General features: G+C 51.1%; 1 long non-coding RNA gene across 1 annotated transcript in view; it reads right to left on the reverse strand.

Annotated features, from left to right (window-relative positions):
* Window positions 1–22,001, reverse strand: part of LOC118902489 — a 99,183-nt gene extending 77,182 nt beyond the window's left edge. The window contains exons 1-2 of the long non-coding RNA XR_005021567.1: window positions 21,603–22,001; window positions 20,567–20,642 (exon numbers count right to left, since the gene is read on the reverse strand). This is a non-coding gene — a long non-coding RNA (uncharacterized LOC118902489). The remainder of the gene's footprint in view (window positions 1–20,566; window positions 20,643–21,602) is intronic.
* Between the last annotated feature and the right edge of the window lie 413 nt (window positions 22,002–22,414).

A 22,414-nucleotide genomic window follows, 5' to 3' on the forward strand; every position in this document is an offset into this window, starting at 1 on the left:
CAAATTAAACTATAAGCTTTCCTAATGGAGCAGATCTCTAGAACTGGCTATTTCTTCCAAATGAACCACATACTGTCTTCTTGGCACAATTAGTTTTAGCTTTGACTGCAAATGACAGAAATAGTATTGGCTTAAACAAGATGGAAAGTTATTTCTCCCTCCAATAGAAGTCTGGAGGAGTTAGTGCAGGGGTGCCAGGGGGGCTTCCTAAGGTCATCAGGGCCCTAGGATCCTTCTATGTGGTCTGTTATTCTCAGAGCTTGGCTGCTACCTCATGGCTCAGAATGACTGCTGAGCTCCAGCTCTCATGCCGGCAGCCCACCTGCCGAAACAAGGAAGCAGTGAAGAGGGACACACTTCTTCCCTTTAAAGACACTTCCAGGAACTTGCCCACTACACTTCCCCTAAACTCTACTGGCCACAAGGGAAGTCGATAAATGTCATCCTTCTTCTGTTTAGGTTACAGATTGCGTTTCTAAGGAAGAAGCAGGTAATAGCTACTAGAGACACTAGCAGACCTAGCTCTACTTTGTCCTGAATAATTATTTTTCCATCTTTGAAAGACCAGTTTTCTCATTCCTCAGTGGCCAGGACTGGCAGAATCTCTACGTCCACCTTTGCTTTTTTTTTTTTTAAACCATTGAATTATACACTTTATTTTTTTATTTTTTTTGGCTGCACCACCACACAGTATGTGTCTTAGTTCTCCGACCAGGGATCGAGCGTGTGCCCCCTGCAGTGGAAGCGAGGAGTCTTAACCACTGGACCGCCAGGGAGGTCCCCACCTTTGCTCTTTTTTTTAAACCATTGAATTATACACTTTATTTATTTTTTAATTTTTTTTGGCTGCACCACCGCACAGTATGTGGGATCTTAGTTCCCCGACCAGGGATCGAGCGCATGGCCCCTGCAGTGGAAGCGTGGAGTCTTAACCACTGGACCGTCAGGGAGGTCCCCACCTTTGCGTCTCATAAACCAGGTGTTTAGATGGGGCTGGGGGATCCAAGGTACAGCAGGTCAGGTGATTTTCTCAAAACATGCAGCCAACTAAAGCCAAGACAGGAGGGACACACGGAGGTCCCGACTCCCAGGCTCACTGGAGTGACAGCTCTAGGAGGCTCAGCTGGGTCTGAGTCAGGAGAGGAGCTTGTCACTGCACAAAGCCCAGGGTGCCGACGAATGCCAGGACCGGGAGAGACACGGGGGCCTGGCTGAGAGCAACCTCCGGAAGCTGTGGGTAAGAAATCTGTGCCCGGAGGCGCCGGGTGCCAGCTGCACAGGGACTGCGGCTCCCTGGTGCCATCTTGCCCCTCAGCGCCCCGCTCTCCTCCCAGGGCAAGACCTGCAGCGCCTGCTCCAGCCGTGGCAGTCTCCCACCACCTGGCCGGGAGCTTGGGACCCCGAGAGGCAAACCCCACAGCTGCACCCATTCTTGGGGGCACCGAGTTTCCAGGTGAACACATCCCTGCCTGGGCTGGTAGCTACGTGCAGACTTTCCCGTTATCGTCCTGAATCTGGCCCGGCCCCTCCAGCTCGTGCCTCCCTGAGTGGGACGTGCCCTCCCACTGATGGGTTCTCCTCCCCAGGGCCTCGGGAAAGGTATTTGGGCTGGCGGTTTGCCTGTCCCTTCTCCCTGGGTGCCAGGTCCTCTGAACATCCCACAGACTGTGGGAAGGATGGTTTTGAAAGATCTTACACACGTAGGCTTATAGTGTCCTATAAGGTGGGGATGTGCCAGGTCCGGACTAGCTTGGGCTGGAAGGCAGGATGCCTGGCTTCTATTCAGGGTTAAGTGGACCCACAAGGGAAGAAAGACACTGTCCTGCTCAAAGTACCTTTCAGGGGAGAGCAGTGGGGAGCCCATTCAAATGGGGAAATGGAAGCTCTTCAGGCTTCCATCCTTCGGAAATGCAGCCTCCCTCCCTGGGCCGGAAGATCACCTCCGGACTTCAGGTGAGTTAAGTTATTCTCACTCCCCTTTCACAGGGGAGAACACTGAGGCCCAACCACTAGGATGGGGTATAATTTCCCACTTCCTCTGTATCCTGCACAGCTCACAGGCCCTTTCTAAAGGGGTGCTGGGCCACCATCCAGGCATGCCCTCGTGCTGGATCTGCAATGGTGAATCCTGTTTTTTTGAAAAGCCCAGTGTAGGAGGGTTAACTCTTCAGGACAGTTAAGCTAAGCTTCCTTATTATCAAACAGGGTTCCCTGCCTCCCCTCCTCCTCCTCCCACCTCCCTCTTTCCCCTCCTCCTTCCCTTCATCTTCCTCCCCTTCTTCTCCTTCCCCTTCTTCTTCTCCTTCTTCCTCCTCCTCCTCCTTCTTCTTCATGAAAATGTTGTTTTTTAAAAAATGAAATCCTCCCCTCTAAGCCTAAAGTCTCCTCTGACCCCCCCGCCCAAGTACCGCTCTTCACTCTACTCCCCAAAGGAAGCCCCATCGCCAGTTCAGGGTGCATCTTCCCGGCCCGTGGGTGCACACAGAGCTCTTTTTTCCCCCGACAAAACAACAGGCCTGGAGAAAGAGGTTAGAGGGCTCCCTTTCGCACCAGATCCGGACCGTTTTTGCCTCTCCTTTCTCTTCTCCAAGAATCCTCCAAGAACAGGTTCATTGCACCCCTCCCCACTGCACTTGGACTGAGTTCTCTCTTACACCATCCTCTTCATACCCCAAACCAAGGGGGCCCAGGGAGGGGCCGCCCGGGTAAGGAGAGGAAGTGGGCATTGGCCCAGCGGCCAGGGAGGAGGCCCTTCTGGGTGTGGTGGAGAATGTCAGAGGCCTGAGCGCCTGCAGAAACGCATCCATGGGAATGTTCCCAGTCTGCTTGCCATGTTATCCCAGGCTGGAAGACGGCTGCGTGACCCTTGTCCCCAGGTAGGCAAAATCAGACGCAGAGAGAGGGGCAGAACTGCGCGAGGACATCCTGTCTCCTGCCCCACTCAGGACCTCGCCACGACTCCACAGAGAAGCCGCCTGCTCTGGAACATGTCATGACTGAGTCTCTCTTTTGGTTTTAGGAACACGAGGTACAACAAACAGATGGTGAATGGCGGCCAACAGGACACCTGAGCTCTACTCTTGCATACTTAGAATTAAGAATTTTCCACGTCCTGTGTTGTCTTCATATGCAATATGAATGGAGAATAGATCTTATGCCTCCTTGAGACTTCTAAGTTTAAAAGATTCCCATTTTGGAAGGAAGGAGCTAGGAATGAAAGTAGCAACAGGCATTGGAAACACTGGTCTTCAAATCCACCAACTGTGGTCTTCGGGCAGGTTGTGTTTTTTGCTTTTTTTGTTAATTGGTTGTTTTTTTAACATCTCCAGTTCCCTACCTATCTACTTAATTTTTGCCAGTTTTAATACTTTTTTACTGAAGTATAGTTGATCTACAATGTGTTAATTTCTGCTGTATAGCAAAGTGATTCAGTTATACATATATATATATTATTTTGTATATTCTTTTCCATTATGGTTTATCATAGAATATTGAATACAGTTCTCTGTGCTATACAGTAGGATCTTGTTGTTTATCCCCCACCTACTTTAAAGTAATTAAACGGATCTGAGGATTAAATGAGATGACACTTACAAAAGGAGCTAGTTTGAGACCTGGCACACGATGGGTATTTGGTAAACAGTGGTTTCATAACCAGTCTCACTTTCTTTGAGTGTCGTGGTCTTGCCCCAATTAGTTTAATCCAGTGGACATCAGGCATTTAAAAAAAATGAAATTTGGGACTTCCCTGGCGGTCCAGTGCTTAAGACTTCGCCTTCCAATGCAGGGGGTGTGGGTTCGATCCCTGGTCAGGGAGCTAAGATCCCACATGCCTCGGGGCCAAAAAACCAAAACAGAAAACAGAAGCAGTATTGTAACAAATTCAATAAAGACTTAAAAAAAAAATGGTCCACGTCAAAAATTCTTTAAAAAATAAAAAAAATGAAATTCTTTCCACACGTCCAGGTTTGTGGACTGTCGTCATAAATCCCCCAATCTTAGTGGCAGGCTGGAAGGTTTTTTAAAAATGTATGTAACAGTGGTTCATTGAGCAAGCACCGAAAATGAAGTGGACAGCTGAGGCAATTTTCTAGATAATCCCCGCCCCAAATCGGGGATGCCTGGGGCTGAAGGATCAGGACACTTGTGCCAGTCCCTGCCCCGTCCTGCCCAGTACAGACCTGCTTGTTTCACTGATCCTTTCCTTAATAGACTTATTTAAAAATACAGTGTTGATTCACTATTTATCTCAAACTGTATGCAAAGATTCTTCGGAGGAAAGAGACAGGGTTGTGTCTCTTAGCACCTTAAGTGCTAGTTTTTAACAGACATTAAATCTGGATTAACAATCATAATAGCCTGACTTGCTGTTGCTTTTGGAAAAGCCAGAAACACAGCCTTGTCTGTTGCCTCGGTTTTTTTTAAATTAAACTATAGTTGATTTACACTATTATGTTAGTTTCAGGTGTACAGCTGCAGATTCTTTTCCATTATAGGTTATTAGAAGATACGGAATATAGTTCCCTGTGCTATACAGTAAATCCTTGTTGTTTACCTAGCCTCCTTTGTTTCCACCATGTCTCCATAAAGGGCCCAAGGTGTCTATGAACACTGCCAATTTGCAAAGAGAAAAGAGAAACTCGGAGAGGTTATGGGACTGGTCCATGGTCACACAGGGAGGCTATGATTACATCTGAACAACAATCCAGGTCTCCAGATTTCAGGTACATTTGAGAACATTTGAGAAGCCTCTGGGGAGGGTCCAGCTTCAAAAGAGAGAGCTGATGCCCTGACAGCCTGATGCAATTTAAGGAATGCTGGAGGACCAACCAGTCTTCCTCCCTCTCTACCCTCTTCACCCAAAAGCATTCCTCCCACTGAGATGCCTGAAGTGATTCATTCCTTGGAGGATTCCCAGTCACTGGTCCAAAGATGATCTGGGGCTGGTTGCACACTGACTCAGTACGCCGGGGGTGGAGGGCAGGGATTCACATTTGTTAAATGCTCCCCTGGTGACCCACAGCCAGGTTTTAGTTCACTTTGATTTGAGTCTTGCTTTCCCAGCTGTCCTAATTTGAAAAGGAAGGACACCTCAGAGGCATGAGCCCAGATGGCTGGAACCTTAGTGCAAAATTATCCTGGTCCTGAGAGACGGCCCTCGATAAAGGGTCTCCCTGATCAAATATGCTTGGCAATGCTAATCACACTTTTTGCTTTCTTGCAGATTTGTTGTTCATATTAGCGTGGTAAAGGCTCTCGAAATTCTTGATAAAACTTGGTCAGCACAGCGTTTCCCAAATGGAGTTGACCCAGAACCCTCCCCCATTTTTTCCCTAACACCTGTTAGTGTTCCAAGGGACACACTTTGGGAAACGCTGACTTTGCGTAAACCACTTCTGCAGCTTTCTCTCTGGACAATCCAGAAAAGTAAAGGGAGATTAACGGGAGCTGGAAAAGTTCCAAAAGGTTAAAAACATGACCAAGTAAAAATTTCATCTGTTTCATAGTTGTGCTTGAGACCAGCTCGATTTTAAGGTCTCACGCAAATACCATGCAGGAGATTCCCACAGACTTGGGTGCGAGCTTTCTATATTTTCCCTATGAAGTGAGTTTTTGTACATCAAAATTGTTTTCTACAAATATTGATATTATTTGTAGGTGGTTTTAGAGTTGATGAAGTCCTCAATATGTTGATATAATATATATGAGTTGGAGGGTGAATATTAATATCTCATTTTACGACAAGAATATTGACATTCTGTAAGCGTAAGCAACTCCTTTGAGAGCTGGAAGTGCTCAAAAATAATTCAGTCCAATGTTCCTAAGCCTGATTCCACATCACAAATACGTAGTGCCTTTGCTAAAATCATGCGCCCTGGACATTCTGCTGCAGTACTTCTCGTGTAGGGCCCAGGAAGCTGTCCCTTTCATTAACCCAGGTGACGCTGATGCTGTCTGCCTGTGGACCCATGTTTGGGTTTAATCCTCTCTTTTTTTATTAAGAAAACTTAGACCCAGAAAGATAAAGGGAAGGACCCCAAATCACAGAGCCAGGGCTCAAACATGGATTTTTTCCTCTTCCAAGTGTACTGCTGTTGCCCCTGAACGTTCGCTGCCTTACCTTGGAGCACAAGGAGTCAGGGTGGCTCGTGGTGGGTGGATCGTGGTGGGTGAGTCATGGTGGTTCATGTAAGATATTCAATTAGCACATCTGGAGGCAAGAGGGAAAGGCACTTTGGGGGGGTCAGCTAATCTTTATAGGAGTCATATCTGTGCAAAATTGTTTTCTTGAATGAATAAAATAAGATTTTCACATTCGACATTTAATTATTTTCCCTTTAAAAGTGACTCAGCACGGACATCGAGAACAGATTGGTGGTCGCCAAGGGGGGAGGGGCTTGGGGGAGGGATGGAGTGGGAGATGTAAGCTTTTATGTATAGAATGGATCAACAAGGGCCTACTGTATAGCACAGAGAGCTATACTCAAAATCCTATGATAAACCATAATGGAAAAGAGTATAAAAAGATTTATATATATATGTATAACTGCATCATTTTGCTGTAGAGCAGAAATGAACACATCTTATACTTCAATTAAAAAAATACTAAAACAGGAAAACATAAAGAAATACAAGTGATTCAGCCTCTCAGAATCTGTCTCCACACTTCCATCTTTCAGAAATCCTTCCTAGAATCATCCAACCCACAAGCCCAGGCTTTGATCTCACCCCTCGTCAGCAGCTGGATATCCTACTACCCTTGAAGATATATACTTTTGCTGATCTGTTGAATGTAAATATTCCTGAGACCTTTTCCTGACCTGTGTCCAGCCAGAGGTAAAATCTCCGTCTGTCCTCACTCTGGGTCCCCACTGGGTCTATACCAAGTTAATGAACATCATCAGCCAGGCGTGGTAGAAAAATATAGCTGAGGGTCAGGAAGCGCGGGTTGTCATCCCAGTTCTGCCACTAACTGGCTGGCTGCCCTCAGGCAATTCCTTCCTCACCCTCTGCTTCCATTTCCCCGTTAATAAGTGAACACATCGGACTTGATTAGTATTTCCCAGGAGACGTTCCAAAGGACAGTTCCTCAGGAGGTTAATGATTGTTATATGAAAGAAGGCCCTCTGTGGTGAAGTACCTTTCAGAAACACCAGGACACGTGGGTCTCTACTGCAGGACGCCTCAGAGCCTTGACCATTCCTCATGCATCTCCACGGGTGGCGGGGGGCGGGGATGGATTGTACAGAACTCTTGCTGGGGAGGCATCCTGCGAGATTAATGCTCTACTTGGCCAGAGTCTGGGCAGGACTAGCTCCAGGGTCCCTTCCAGGATGAAGAGATGTGAAGAGTGGACTAAGAACTGGGCCAGAAGCCAGGAGATTGGGGTTCAAACCTCCCCTACTTACAAGTCGTGTGACGGCCCCTGTCTGAGTCTGTTTCCTCAAGCACACCTCAGAGGGCTGTGCTGAGGTTGTGCACTGCACCCAACACCCGCCTGGCCATGAAACAAATGCTGGAATTCTACTAGGACCTGGCTTTCTCACCGGCTGGCGTTCGAACTCTTACCTCCCACCCAGGTCTTCGTCAACCGCTCCATTGGATTTCCTTTCTGAAATCGTTCTGTGCATCGACCCTAAAACTGCCTATTTTATTTTATTCTTTTAAATTAATTTTTATTGGAGTATAGTTGCTTTACAATGTTGTGTTAGTTTCTACTGTACAGCAAAGTGAATCAGCTCTACGTATACATATATCCCCTCTTTTTTGGATTTTCTTCCCATTTAGGTTACCACAGACCCCTGAGTAGAGTTCCCTGAGCTACACAGTAGGTTCTCATTAGTTATCTATTTTATACTTAGTATCAACAGTGTATATATATGTCAATGCCAATCTCCCAGTTCCTCCCACCCCAAACTGCCTATTTTAAAGAAGAGTTTGCGACGGTCCTGACCACTGACTCAACCTGCCCCTGGGCATGAGCTCCCTTTCCTTCGCCTGTTCTCTGGAAGGGGGCTCTTACAACCAGACCTGGCACTGAACACAGCCAGGTATGCGTTCTAACTCCAGGCTTGAGAATGTGTGCACCAAGGCCCCTGAAGCTCTTCTAACCGAGCCAGAGGCCTTGGGGAGTTTGCTGGGATACCCGGCCACCTGATGCAGGGGTCCTGGGCAGTGAGCAGACAGGATTGCTGCTGACACACAGTGGAGCCCACTCAGGCCTCAGGAATGCTATCGCCTGGCCTCCCCGGAAGGCAGGTGTTTGTCTAGGCTGACCCAGGGTCAGCCCTTCTTTCCCCTGGGCTGAGCCTCCACATTCTGACCCGGTCGGGGTCAGGGGTCACAGGAGATAAAGGTCAGGAGGTGCTGACGGTGGTGGGCAGTGGATGTCCAGTGCATCTTGCATGCAGGGAAGACCCAGAAGAAGTTTCTCCATTAACAGGGATATCAGCGTGGCTTGCTGGGAAGCAGGATCTCAGTAACTTAGGATCGGAAGATGCTGTTCTGAACGCCGATGCTTTCATCAGGGCAGGCGAGCGCCGCCGCCACTATCCTAAGAGCCTTCCACGCGCTCAGTCCTTCAATCCTCCCTATGCTAGGAGGCAGCTTCTATTCTTTTCCTCATTTGCATATGCACAAAGAGGTGAAGTAACTTGCTTCAGTTTCCACAGTCATTTAGTGGTGAATCTAGGAAGTGGGTTCTAGAACCTGAGATCCCACCCACCTTGCTAGCCTGCCTCTTGAAACTTGACGAGGGGCTCACTCTTTGAAGCCCAAAATGGGGCTGTAAAAAAGCAGGTTTGTTCAAGCTAGTATTTCACAGAGCAAGGCACTGTGGCCTTACGAACAGGGCAGGCCAAGAAACCAGAAAATGGGACCCAAGGGCTAGCACCCACGTGAATTCCATTCCGCTAAACTGTCCGCCCATTACTTTACTTCCTGGACTTCCCTCCCCTGGGGCGCTGCACCCTCATCCTGCCTGCACCGTCAACACAGGCGGCTAAAATAGGTATTGAAGGTGCTTTAACCTTTACCTCCTTTCTCCGGGAAATAACTTGGAGAGGTGAGAAGGCCAGCACAGGCGACATGGCCATTTATTTCTTCATTGAGTCAACAGTATTTATAGACACTCAACCAATGCAAGAAAAATGAGATCAGGATCCTTCCTGTTAACAGCTCCCAGACTAGTAAAGGGAGAAGACAACGACGCAAGCATGAGACTACAAAAGAGATTCTTAAGTGTCCCAAAAAAAGCTCTACAGGACTTGGGAAGGGAGCACCTGGCTGGGGAATCCCAGAAGGCTTCCTGGAGGCAGTGAGATTGGAACTTCTGCCATCACCAAGCAGCTGTTCTAAGCTCCAGAGCCAGTCACCAGCCCTCCTGGAATTCCTTGCAGGATGCGTCACAAAGTTCCGGCTCCCAGCTGAGAAAGTGCAGCCCCGGGCTGAGGCAGCCCAGAGCCCCACCAGCCACAGGCCCCGTCACAACTCTGAGGGGCCTGTCAGAACTTCCTGAAGAAACAGCTGCTTTAAAGTAGGGGATGAGGAAGAGCTTGGCAAGTTAATCCACCAGCGTTTTGCCCGCCTCTGCTCTGTGTTGCCGGGCCCGGTCCCTAGGAGACAGCCTAACTGTGCAGGAAGGCAGAATGGATGCTGGCTGGAGACAGGACGGCAGGGAGGGAGATAAAGGCACTCTCTTGGGTATCACTGCCCTGCGGTGACTTGTCCAGTTCATTTTTCCCCCGTCACCCTCTTCTCTTCCCCTCCCTCAACTCTGCTTGCTCTAAAGGCCCCAGAAAGATAGGTGACCATGTTCATAGGAGATTGGCCTGGGAGGCTGCTGAAGGCCTATGTCCCAGGTTGTATTTGCCTTCTAGCTCTCCTGTAAGATGCGGAGATTGGGGATTGTGTCGCTTCACGCCTCAGACTGGGGGGGGCAGGCAGGTGGAGGAAGAGAAGGTAAGAGGCATCGCCAAGACCATCCGGCAAGCTGGTACCCAGACCCCTGAAAAGTACCCAAGCCCCAGCAGCTCATGTAAGCACTGTTCCCATCACGGATGGCTAATCTGTCACTCATCCATTTCTCCATCCCACAGAAATATATCCAACACCTAACAAAATACAGACGCTACAACCTAATTATGCTCCGTCAGTGGCTGGAGCTCTTTCTCAAATGTTAATCTCCCTAAAAACTAATCCAAGATAAAATAGGAAAGTCTTGCTACTTTTTAAGGCCCGATTCAATTGTTTTAGGGCATGGTTTCCATGTGCCTGGTTCAACTCCTTGCGAGACAGTGGCACTTCAGAATCAATGAACTGATTCATTCCCTGAGGACAGATATATTTGCTGCCATTAGCAATGCATTTATTCAGTCATTCCTCTGGAAAACATTTTTCACGTGTTGTGTTTCATGCTACTGGTGGGTAGGAGGACAGACACAAGGCTCCAAAACAGGGAATTACTATCTTTTTGTTGCTCGCACTTGACATCTGCCCTCTGCGCAGCTCCCCGCTAGCCCTAGGAAGGGGTGCTGCAGGCCCCTTGGTGCAGCTTGGAGAGTTTGGGTAACTGCACCAGGGACCCAGAGCTGCAAGCAAGTCACAGGCACAGGGAAGAGACTCCCATGTGGGCAGGCACGGGAGCCACACGTGGAGGAAGAGGGGGAGGAAGCAAAGACCGCTGCCTTCCTATTGGGCCACCATTCAAGGCCCTTGGAGAGAAAGGCAGGAAGCGATCTGACCCGAGGAAGGAAGATCAAGATGACGTAGCCCTTCACAAAGGTGTGCGCCTGACCCCTCCATGGCTTTGTTCATCATCCCTAGAGGGAGATTTGCACAAACACTCAGGGTGGGGAGAGGAAGAAGGTAACCAGAGGCTGAGCAGTTCGCTGACTCAGATGGACACCAGACTTGCCCCATCATTCTCCACTGTGTAATAAAAGCAGAGCGGAGGAGGAACGCCTTTGGAATAACTTTCACAAATGACTCAGACCAAGGCATTTAGGTGAAGGGGGTGGGAGACTCATGTGGGAGGGGGGGTGGGTAGCAGCAGAGAGGATAAAGAGGAAATAGCCCCCTGGCCTTGGCCTGCCCAGCTCCAGCAACCTCAAGGTCATCCCAGGGGCATGTCCAGGGCCACAGACGGACAAGTCTCCCATTACTCATTAGCCAGCCTGGGCACTGGTCCCCTTGTCCCTGTCCTTGGCCACAAACAGAGATGAAAGCCGAGCCGCCAGCTCGGGGAGCGGGGGCCTGAGAGCTCAGGGGCTGTCTCGGCCACCGGCATTATCAGAGCCTGGGACAGCCAAGAGAAAGGGGGACGCTGGGCTTCCACACACTCTGCGCCCTTCACACCTCCGCCTCACCCAAACAAACGTGGGCAAAAAAGCCATCATTAGTGGAGAGCGGATTTTAGCAGACAGCTCCCCGGGCAGACTCCTTGAGCCAGCTTTGCAAGGACACGCCAGGATGTGCTGATGAGAGGGAAAGAATCCTTCCCAAAACCCTTTCACCAGACCCACGGGACGGATGTCTCTACTCTCACCTCGAGGCTGAGAAAAAAGCACCTTGGATTCAGGTGCAGCCACACCGTCCCGGCCTTGGTCCTGCCCAGACTCTGCTCCCCACCACTCCCCTCACTAAGGGGCTGTGGGTAGGTGCCCATGGGCCCATGCCTACCCTTGCTTTTCCAAGCTTCTCCCACCCATCCCTCACCAACTGAGATCACAGAAGTCTAGAAAGCAGCAGGTCCCTCCCATGACCTTGTCTGAGTGACGCAGCTGGCCTCATAAGTCCCCGATACCCCACTCGGAACCAGGCCTGGCACCAACCACATCTCAGGGCTGCTGTCTTGGCCCCGGGTCTCTGCCCACGGCCCTATCAATGGAAACTTGAGGTTGATATTCTAGGCAGAGAAAACGAAACAGAGAGCAGGAAGGGGCTGGCGTTCAGAGCCTCCAGAGGGCCTGGTTCTTGACTCTCAAGCTCTTTCTTGACTAACAGCCAACAAGGGCTAAACGATCAGGGTGGCAACAGGAAATCCTCATCCATCCCATTTTCTCAGCATTCGAGAGACATCTGAAGAGTGACTATAATGTGCCCAGTGTCGACATGGGTACATACAAAGATCTGGTCCCTGATCTCGAGGAGGTCCTGAACTTGGAAAAGAATAGGGTAAACAGACACCACTTATAACCATGAGCGCTGCCACCGACTGAGCCCCTAGGAAGTGCTCTGTTTCTCCAGCCATCGTGTAAGATGCCACACTCCCGCCCTGTTTCCTTGTACAAAATAGGACACAGACACTCGGAGTGCAGGCCAGGGGGAAGGGCTGCCAGTCACGCCCCAATCTGGTGCGTGAGTTGCAAGCAGGGACAGGACACAGTTGACTGAGGCAGCCACCTGGGAGTTTACTTTCTCCCCTACCACTGCTTCTTTTCCATCTCCTTTGCGTCTCACCTTTGCCCTCTGACCTTTGAGTCTAGATCTGATCCCCGCCTCTCTTGTCTCTTGTTACCCCTGTTGCTTAAATCCATTCCTAGGGTTGCAGGCATCACCTTTTTTTTTTTTTCTAATTTTATTTTATTTTATTTTTATTTTTTGGCTGCATCGGCTTTCTGTTGCTGCGCGCGGGCTTTCTCTAGTTGCGGCCAGCGGGGGCCACTCTTTGTTGCGGTGCGCGGGCTTCTCATTGCGGTGGCTTCTCTTGTTGCGGAGCACAGGCTCTAGGCCCGCGGGCTCAGTAGTTGTGGCTCGCGGGCTCTAGAGCGCAGGCTCAGTAATTGTGGCGCACGGGCTTAGCTGCTCCACGGCATGTGGGATCTTCCCAGGCCAGGGCTCGAACCCGTGTCCCCTGCACTGGCAGGCGGATTCTTAACCACTGCGCCACCAGGGAGTCCCAAGCATCACCTTTCTAGTTGCAATCTCCAAACCTGAAGCTCCAGCTCACACCTCACCTCGTGCTCCAGACCCCCATTCCATCCCCAAATCATTTCAGATACTTAACACCATTTTGCCATTCGCAGGCTACTTTTTTCCAGATCTCTTTGCCCATTGCTGGGATTTCAATAACCTGAATCTCCTGTGTCATTTTATTCTCTCCCCATCCCAAGACTCCTTACCTATGTCTTCTTGAGTTCTCACGTCACTAGCTTACTCAAATTTTTTCCATGTTCCCCTAACATCTATAGAACATGGCCAGATGCCTACAGACGCCTCTGTGTTCTGGTGCCAACCTACTCTCTACTCTCTTCTCCTCAGATCCTAGACTCCAGGATTGTAACCTGTGGGGGCTTCCCGGGGCAGACCTCTCCCCCATACCCTCTGCTTTAGCTCCGCTCTGAAGGACTTAGATAATATGGGGTTGGCCAAAAAGTTTGTTCGGGTTTTTCTGCAAGATGTTACGAAAAGCCCAAAGGAACTTTTTGGCCAACCCAACAGTATCTGATGCACATGCCCCAAGTTGATTTACAGATGTGAAACCACCCCCACCCCCCATCAAATGGGAGAAGCTAACTACTTGAGGACCATGAGCACACAGACCCTAGGCCTCCTGGAGCCTAAGGACTGATGTGAACCCCTGTGACACCACCGTTACCTCACCATCAGCCAACCAGAGGATTGTGCATGAGCTGATCACATATGCCGGGACACCCCTCCCTTACTTGGCCTTTAAAAATGCTTTGCTGAAACCCTTTGGGGAGTTCGGGTGTTTGGAGCCCTAGCTGTCCCGGACTCCTTGCCTGGCACCTGCAGTAAATGCTGCCCTTTCCTTCCCTACAACCTGGGGTCAGGAGATCGGCTTTACTGTGCGCAGGTGAGCAGAGCCACGTTTGGTTCGGTAACAGGATGACTCACTACTGCTCTGGGGCATCTCAGTGCTACTGTTCCCTGCGTCCTCCTGGGCGTCTCTCTCCAGAGATGCCCACCCCCCTTGGATGCCCCGCCTGCTCCCAGAGCGAGATGGGGGCGCTTCCCCCCTGGATTCCCCTGCACATGGTTATTTTACACCCTCTGGTACTTGGGCTGAGCCTCCTCTTGCATTTTGGTGCTGGGGAAGGAGCGTGGGCCATGAACTTCGAATGGGTGTAAATTCTGGCTCAGCAACTTCCTAGCCGTGTGACCTTGGAGCCTTTAATAGGAGCCTTTTTTCCCCCATCTGTAAGACTGGCACCAGAATATAACCTTGCTGTGAACGTTACAAATAATGCGTGTAAAAACATCCCACACGAGCAAGTGATCGATGGGCAGTCATTATTAATATTATGATGCGTTTATGTATTTCCCACTAGAACATAAATACTTGGGGTTTTAGGCTGACCAACTTCTTTTTGTTTTGTTTTGTTTTGTTTTTTGCATCAACCTTAGTCACCAGCACAGAGCCAGGAATACAGAACTCTTCCCAGCAATGCTAGCTGAAGCCTGACAAAACTGGAGGAATCAAGATTTCCTCTTGTCTCCCTTTGCTGCTGCCCTGGATGGGCCCGCTGGCGTCCTGGAGTCAGAAGCCTCCAGGATCACGCCCCGCCCCTCTCCCCTCGCCTCCGCCTCCGGAAGGGCCTCTGTTTCCCCAGCCCAAGTGCCTCAATATCCACCCCGGCACCATACATATAAGATGTTCTGTAGGGTCGCTGCATGGAAGGACTCAGCTGTAGGTGGAAACGAAGGTCGAGAGCTTCTCAAAGGAACAGGAGTCATAAATCACTCTGAAGCTGGGATGCAACCCCAGGAAGCCCTGCCATGCAAACCACAATTCCCTAAACCTCTGTAAGAAGTGGCCTCGAACCCCCTGGAGACCTGGCAGGAGATTCCTTTCTCTCAGTTGCTTGGCACTTGGCCGTTCTAATTCTGGCTGAACCCCAGAAGCCCAGAGGCAGAGAAAAACTAAAAGCCGGAACACCCCTGCCCTGGGAAATACTGGCTGACTAGGCTTCTTTATCCCATCCTCGTGGCTCTTCCTAGAGCCGAGGCCGGAGATGGTTCATATCGCAGGTGGGAGTCCCGGCTAGGGGTGACACCGCGAACCCCAGTCCCCGGCCTCCGCCTTGGGCTGCGGAGTGCTGGAGGCCAGGTCTTGGAGCCTGGGAGGAGAGAACACTGGTTGCAGATGCGAGCTTGCAAGGAGCTTTCATGTTCCGAGCAGGGCTGGGAGGCGGGGGAAGTGAGACTCCTGTTCCCCGGAGCTCCTACAGGCAAAGCCGCCCGTGAGCCTATAAGCCCCAGCATAGCCTAAAGGTGCTGGCTTCAGTCTGTCTTGGCCCAGAGTAAATCAGGGCCAGAACCAGAGAATGCACTGGAGTCAAAGTGGAAAATGAGACTGTGCAGGAGAAAGCTCTCCTCTCCAAAATATATAGGCATCAAAGTGTACCCCTGTCTAGCTGGGACAGGAGCCATCAAAATGCAAATGTGGGTTTTGAGAATGCTAATGTTGGAATTGGAGAACAATACCGAGACAGACTTCTTGGGGCCGGGGAGAGGGCCCCAGGGCAGGATGTGGGAGCCGAGTGGGGGGCAGGGATGAAAGGGGCAAAGGAAGTGAGAGAGCCCGAGAGGAGAAAACAGCAGGAGTCAATTGAGGTTGAAAGACTGCTGGGCCGGCTGGGAAAAGGGGAGTGCTGGAGGGGACGGGTCAGAGAACCTGACCGCTGACCGCTGACCTGAGGCTGTGCGCCCAGGAAAGGGGAGGGGGGAGTTCAGCCCAGGGGGTGGGGCGGCAGGACGCGCCTGGAGTCTGGGCTTGGACTTGAGGTCAAGGCCTGCGGAAAGAGACAGAGGGACCCGTGTTTCTGAAAGGCCGGTGATGCCAGGAGACGTGCTCTGCTTGGGTGCAGCTGGCCTGAGAGGCTGAGAGCAAGGGGGCCTGGGAAGGGGGCCTGAGAGCCGGCGCGGGCCAAAGTCAGGCTTGGGTTGGGAGCTGCTTCCCAGGGTTTCAACTCGGCTCTTGCCCCTGTGGACGGCTTGCTCCCTCCCTGGGCCTCACTTTCTTATCTGTAAAACCAAGACCATTGGTGCTGGGAGGACCAAATAAGTCAAAACCAAGCCTGGCACAGGGAAACGGCTTGTGATGTTGGCTGTCATTTTCGTAGATTAAGAAACTGAGGCTCAGGAAGGCTTGAGAACACGTGCAAGTCAGACAGCAGGGGACTGATGGAAACTGGATCCCAACTCCACTGTCAGATCTGTGCCTGTCCCCCTGCGGAAAGCAGACCCCCGACGTGGGCCGTGGGACCCCAGGAGGCCGTGGAAGACATGAAGCCTGGAGCAGGTAGAGAGGCAGCAGGAGGGGAATCAGTGCCAGGAGAGGGGCTCGTCCTGAGGGTGGAGTTCTCATCTGCAGCAGGGTCACCCCCAGCCCTGGCCTACCGTTACAGCTTGGGCAATCACTCTGCCACAGCTGACTCTCCACCCAGACTGGGAGTTCCAGAAGGCAAGGACCGTGGCCCGTACCTGTCTTGGGTCCTCCAGGGCCGTGCACGGCACGGGGTGAATGGTCGCCAAATGGGTTCATTCACTGAACACGCTCTGTGCTCAGAGGCGGGAATATACAGATGCATACGATACGACCCTGCCTTTGGGTAACTCCTCTTAGCCTGGTGAGTGCATGCAGGAAAGAATGAATGGAACCTGGGAAGGGCCAGTCAGTAGAAAGTGTAATACTACATAACAATCTAAAATGATTTTTAAAAACCCCATTGTGTGGTGATGGAAATGTTTTGTATCTTAATTGTAGTGGTGGTATCATGGGTATATACAACCGTTAAAACTCATGGGGGCCTCCCTGGTGGCGCAGTGGTTGAGAATCCGCCTGCCAATGCAGGGGACGCGGGTTCGAGCCCTGGTCTGGGAAGATCCCACATGCCGCGGAGCAACTAGGCCCGTGAGCCACAACTACTGAGCCTGCGCGTCTGGAGCCTGTGCTCCGCAACAAGAGAGGCCGCGATAGTGAGAGGCCCGCGCACCGCGATGAAGAGTGGCCCCCACTTGCCACAACTAGAGAAAGCCCTCGCACAGAAACGAAGACCCAACACAGCCATAAATAAATAAATTAATTTAAAAAAAAAATTTTAATGTAAGCAGTTCTTTAAAAAAAAAAAAAACTCATGGAATTGTACTTTGAATGTAGTTCATTTTACATAAGTCGTTTCTCAATAAAGTTCAAAAATTCCACCCCTACAAAAAAAAAAAAAAAGCACACTGCTCACTGCTTTCTGACCAGAGTCAGACCCATCAGGCACCCCGCTTTCTCTCCAGCACAGACCCGAGCCAGACCCACACGCTGGCCGTTGCTACGTGGGTGCTGTCAGAGTCTCAGAACTCTGAACAAGTGCTGCCTTTACAGAAAAGGGGATGTTCACCCTCCTACGCACACCGCAGTCGGGAGGGTCCAGAGCTATTCACAGCCCTCACCTAGACTCTCCTGGGACAGGGACCGCTGGGGGCCCCGGGGGGCAGGAGGCCAGGGGAGCTGGGATGATGCTCTCTGGCGTGGAGCTCCCGGTCCCCGCGGCGGTGCACTGGGTCCTCACGGGGTATCCCCACCCCAGGGAGCCCGCCAGTGGAGCTCAGCGCTTGGCTACCCAAAGATCTACCTTTTCAGGTGGAGTCAGCAGAAGGATTCCGTGAAAATGGTGGTTAAAGAGGGCAGCTTTGTGAAATAGTCAAGAACACACATATGCACACATTTTCTCATTTAGACAAGACTCATTTCCTATGGGGTGAACCACAGGGAGCCGGTGATGTGTTCCCTCTTCGGTGGAAACACCACAGCCTGAGGCTGTGTGTATGTGAGAGAGAGAGAGAGAGAGAGAGAGAGACAGAGAGAGAGAGAGAGGCTGGGAAACTGAAAGTGAATCAGGCAAGGGGCCTTTCTGGGGCTCACAGGAAGGATGAACAGAGGGCCAAGACGGGCCCAAGCAGGGAATGGCTGACTCCAGTGAATCAGGTCTATACAAGGGCCCTAGTGTGAACGCGGAAAATGGCCTGCTCGCCACACCCTTCCCCATCAGCTCTGCCCACAAGGAGTCCGCACGGCAGGCTCTGAACCTCCCGCGCGTTGCCCACAAGAGGAGTCAAAGGATCAGGAGCAGTACTCGTGCCGGAAGCCAGTTCAAGGGAAAGGCAGAGACCCCCGCCCAAAGGGCCCACAGAGGCAAGGATGTGTGGTGACTTGTCCACAGCCAGGGGGACAGTCAGAGAAGATACAGACACATTTTTGTAGACTCTCAGCTCTGGGATCCACGTTGGGTGTCCGGATTCCACAGTGAATGGGAACCAGTACAAGCACATAGAGACCAAGCCTGGTGCAGTGTCAGGTATGGAAAGGGCTGAGTTTTACAGTCTCGCATGCACTTTTTACCAGGAGAAAATGGAAAAAAAATGAGAAACTGGGCTTTGAAGATAGACCAGTGTTGATGCACTCTCTCCAGTTTGACCGCTTCTTGCTCTTCCCCTCCATCATTACCTCTTCCCCACCATCATCACCTCTTCCCCACCATCGACTCTTCCTCACCATCATCACCTCTTCCCCACCATCATCACCTCTTCCCCACCATCATCACCTCTTCCCCTCCAGCATCACCTCTTCCCCACCATCATCACCTCTTCCCCACCATCATCACCTCTTCCCCTCCAGCATCACCTCTTCCCCTCCAGCATCACCTCTTCCCCACCATCATCACCTCTTCCCCTCCAGCATCACCTCTTCCCCACCATCATCACCTCTTCCCCTCCATCATCACCTCTTCCCCTCCATCATCACCTCTTCCCCACCATCATCACCTCTTCCCCACCATCATCACCTCTTCCCCTCCATCATCACCTCTTCCCCTCCATCATCACCTCTTCCCCACCATCATCACCTCTTCCCCACCATCATCACCTCTTCCCATCATCATCACCTCTTCCCCACCATCATCACCTCTTCCCCTCCAGTATCACCTCTTCCCACCATCATCACCTCTTCCCCTCCATCATCACCTCTTCCCCACCATCATCACCTCTTCCCCACCAACATCACCTCTTCCCCACCATCATCACCTCTTCCCCACCATCATCACCTCTTCCCCACCATCATCACCTCTTCCCCTCCAGCATCACCTCTTCCCCACCATCATCACCTCTTCCCCACCATCATCACCTCTTCCCCTCCAGCATCACCTCTTCCCCACCATCATCACCTCTTCCCATCATCATCTCTTCTCCTTCATCATCACCTCTTCCCCACCATCATCACCTCTTCCCATCATCATCTCTTCTCCTTCATCATCACCTCTTCCCCACCATCATCACCTCTTTCCATCATCACTTCTTCCCCACCATCATCACCTCTTCGCCACCATCATCACCTCTTCCCCTCCATCATCACCTCTTCCCCACCATCATCACTTCTTCCCCATCACTATCATATCCTCCCCACCATCATCATCCTAATTCAAGCTCCCAACATCTCTCACCTCCCAGCCTGTCTTCTCACTTCCACTCTGTTAACTCACGCCCCGCACCTCAGCTGGAAATATTTCTAAAATAAAAACTGGAACATCGAATCCTCCTCTTAAAACCCTCCCGTGGTTCCCCATCGCCCTCAGGATCAAGACTGAAGTCCCCAACATGTCCTTCAAGGCCCTGCAGCACCCGGGCCCTCCTCTCCTCGCAGCTCTCCTCCAGCCATGCTGGGTTCCTCTGGTTCCTTCAGTGTGCAGAAGGCTTCCTGCCACAGGGTTGGTGCACACGCCAGTGTGATCACCCGGCGGCACTCAGTTCAACTTGTAATTCTATGTGTATGGTGATTGTTTGATCAGTGACTGTTTAATTGATGGTTGTATCCGCCACTGGAGCGTAAGCTCTCTGAGGACAGAGACCACAGTTAGTTTTACTCTCAGTTGCAGTGCCAGTGCTGGACAGAGTGCCTGGCCTATAGGAGATGATTAACAAATGTTTGCTGAACAAGCAAAGGAATAAAGTAATGGAGCCAGTTCATGTCACAGATGCTTCATAGCTGGAAAGCACGGGGGCCAGATTAGGAGCCTGGGGCTTGGAAGGGCAGAGACTTGCCAGAGATCACATGGCGTGGCTATGTGGGGGAGCTGGGACTTGGTCTGAGTATCATCTCCCTTCCCTTTTATGTCATTTTGACTCAGCTATTTGGTGGTGGCAGTGGCTGTGGCAGTGGTGCTGGTGGTGTGTGTGTGTCTTTGGTGGAGCTGACAGCAGAGCCAGCTTCTAGATCACAGCTAAGGGAATGGTGCCCAGAAAAGTCTTTTGCCATGTGTACATTTCCCCACTGTAGCATCTTTTCTTTCTCCTTTAGAAATAACCATGATTGGTTCCCAGACAACACTGCTAATCTAAAGAAACAGTAGGTTCAACTTTAAAAAATATATGCCAGCTTTGGGAATGCATTTTTTTAGTCCAGTTAAAAATACAGGTTAAGACTACTACATACCAGAACAGACACTGAAATCAACAAAACATCAGAATAGATGACCAAATTTTTTTACTAAATGGACACAGTAGATTCTGCATTTTGGTAGACAAGGCTATAGCTTGTGGTCTCAAAGTTCACACTTACCAGTAAGTTCTGGAGGGGAACTCTCCTGTTTACCCTTGGGCTGCTGGGCTCATCATAATCGATGCTCCATAAATATCTGTAGAATGAATAAGTGAATGGAACTTTCAATGGGCTGGAAAGAGTCCTGGATAGCAGAAGGAAAACCACAGCACCCAAAATGCTATAACCATCTGTTCTAGCATTTATTTGCTACCTCTTGGAAGGCCTATGATCTCCTAATACAATTGCCTAACAGAAACTGAAGACCAGAGATAAGTTTGGTCACCTTTTCACCATTTGAATGTAGGTAAGTTACCTAACCTGTCTGAGCTTCCACAGCCTCATCTGTTAAATGGGTACAATGATTCTTTACTCTCCTGAAGATAATTTTTTAATGAATTCAACCTAATATTTACCGAGTGGCAGGCACTGTGGTAGACACTGGGGATGTGGTACAAAAAAAAAAAAAAAAAAACAGAACTGGTCTCTGTCCTTTCTAGTGGAGGAGACATTAAGCAAATAAGTACAAATAAACTTGTAAAATTACAGTTTAGGGTGTGTGCTGTGATGGAAAACCACAGGGTGCCATAAGAGAGAATGGCAGTGGGGCCAATTCAGATCAGGGTGACATTTATGCTGAGACCTGAAGGAGTCAGGAGTTGGCCAAGGGAGAGGCTGGGGTGGGGGGATGAAGGGAACAGCATGTGCAAAGGCCCTCCAGGGAGGAAAGAGGTGGGGGCGGGGGAAGGGGACAAGGCTGGGTGTGGAGGGAGTAACGCTGATGCTCCAAAGGTTTTACGTGTGTGTGTGTGTGTGTGTGTGTGTGTGTGTGGCGGGGGGTGGGGGGACGCGACTTGATTCCATTCATGTGTTAAGAAAAGCCCTTGGGCTGCCGGGTGGAAAGCGGTTTGGCCTGAGAACGAAAACCAGACCTCAATGTTCCTCGCGGTGTTGAGATAAGAACCAGAATCTTAGAGGTGACAGGGGCCCAAACCTCTCATTTTAAAGATGAGAAAAATCGGGAACCATAGTTGTGAAGAGACTCAGCCAGGCTCACATGTGTATTTAGCTGTGAACACGGAGAGAACTCGGACGTTTGATATCTCTTTCCAGCACCTTCTGCACTCTTGATGGGTCTGTGCCTCTTCTTGCCTTCCACAACTGGAGGAGAAAAGACTGACGGGTGCTGGAGCTCTGGGGCAGCCTGGAACTGGACTGTCAGCGGCTCCCAAGGATGGGTTCCCAGCGATGCGCCCCGCGCCGGCGCCGGAGTCCCTGGCAGCTCGCAGCAGCTCACGTGCCGCAGTGGGACCTTGCGGCTCAAGGCCCTGAGGCAGCCTCCCTCCCTCGTAGGCGGCTCAGCCCCCACTCTTCACTTCCCTCCGGGCCTCTACCTGCCTAAACACACAGCCAGAGCCTGCCACTCCACCCCCGCCCGCGGGCCAGAAAACAAGCAGGAACCGCCGTCCGCCGCGCCTCCCTAGGACCCGGGACCCGGATAGCAACCGGCTAAGCGGCGCTGCGATTGGCTGGCCCGACTAAGCTGCGCTGCGGTTGGCTGCGCCGGGCTAAGCGGCGCCACGATTGGCTGGCCCGTCTAAGCGGAGCCGCGATTGGCTGGCCCGGCTTAGCAGCGCGGCGCTCGCCCAATCGCGGGCCGGGCCGGGCCGGGCCGGGCCGGGCAGCTGCGGGGCCTGGCGGCGGGGCCGTGGGGAGCGGGGTTTGACATGCCTGTGGTATTTGCTCAGAGGGGCATGACCACTTTGGGCAAGTCTTTAAATGTGAGTCAGCTTTCGGCCGATCCCTGGGAAAAATTCCTTCGGTGTTGTCAGGCAGGGTTCGCTCGCTGCAGCTTTTTTTTTTTTTTAA

The sequence above is a fragment of the Balaenoptera musculus genome, chromosome 10, assembly GCF_009873245.2.
Source record: "Balaenoptera musculus isolate JJ_BM4_2016_0621 chromosome 10, mBalMus1.pri.v3, whole genome shotgun sequence".
Taxonomy (NCBI): Eukaryota; Metazoa; Chordata; class Mammalia; order Artiodactyla; family Balaenopteridae; genus Balaenoptera; species Balaenoptera musculus.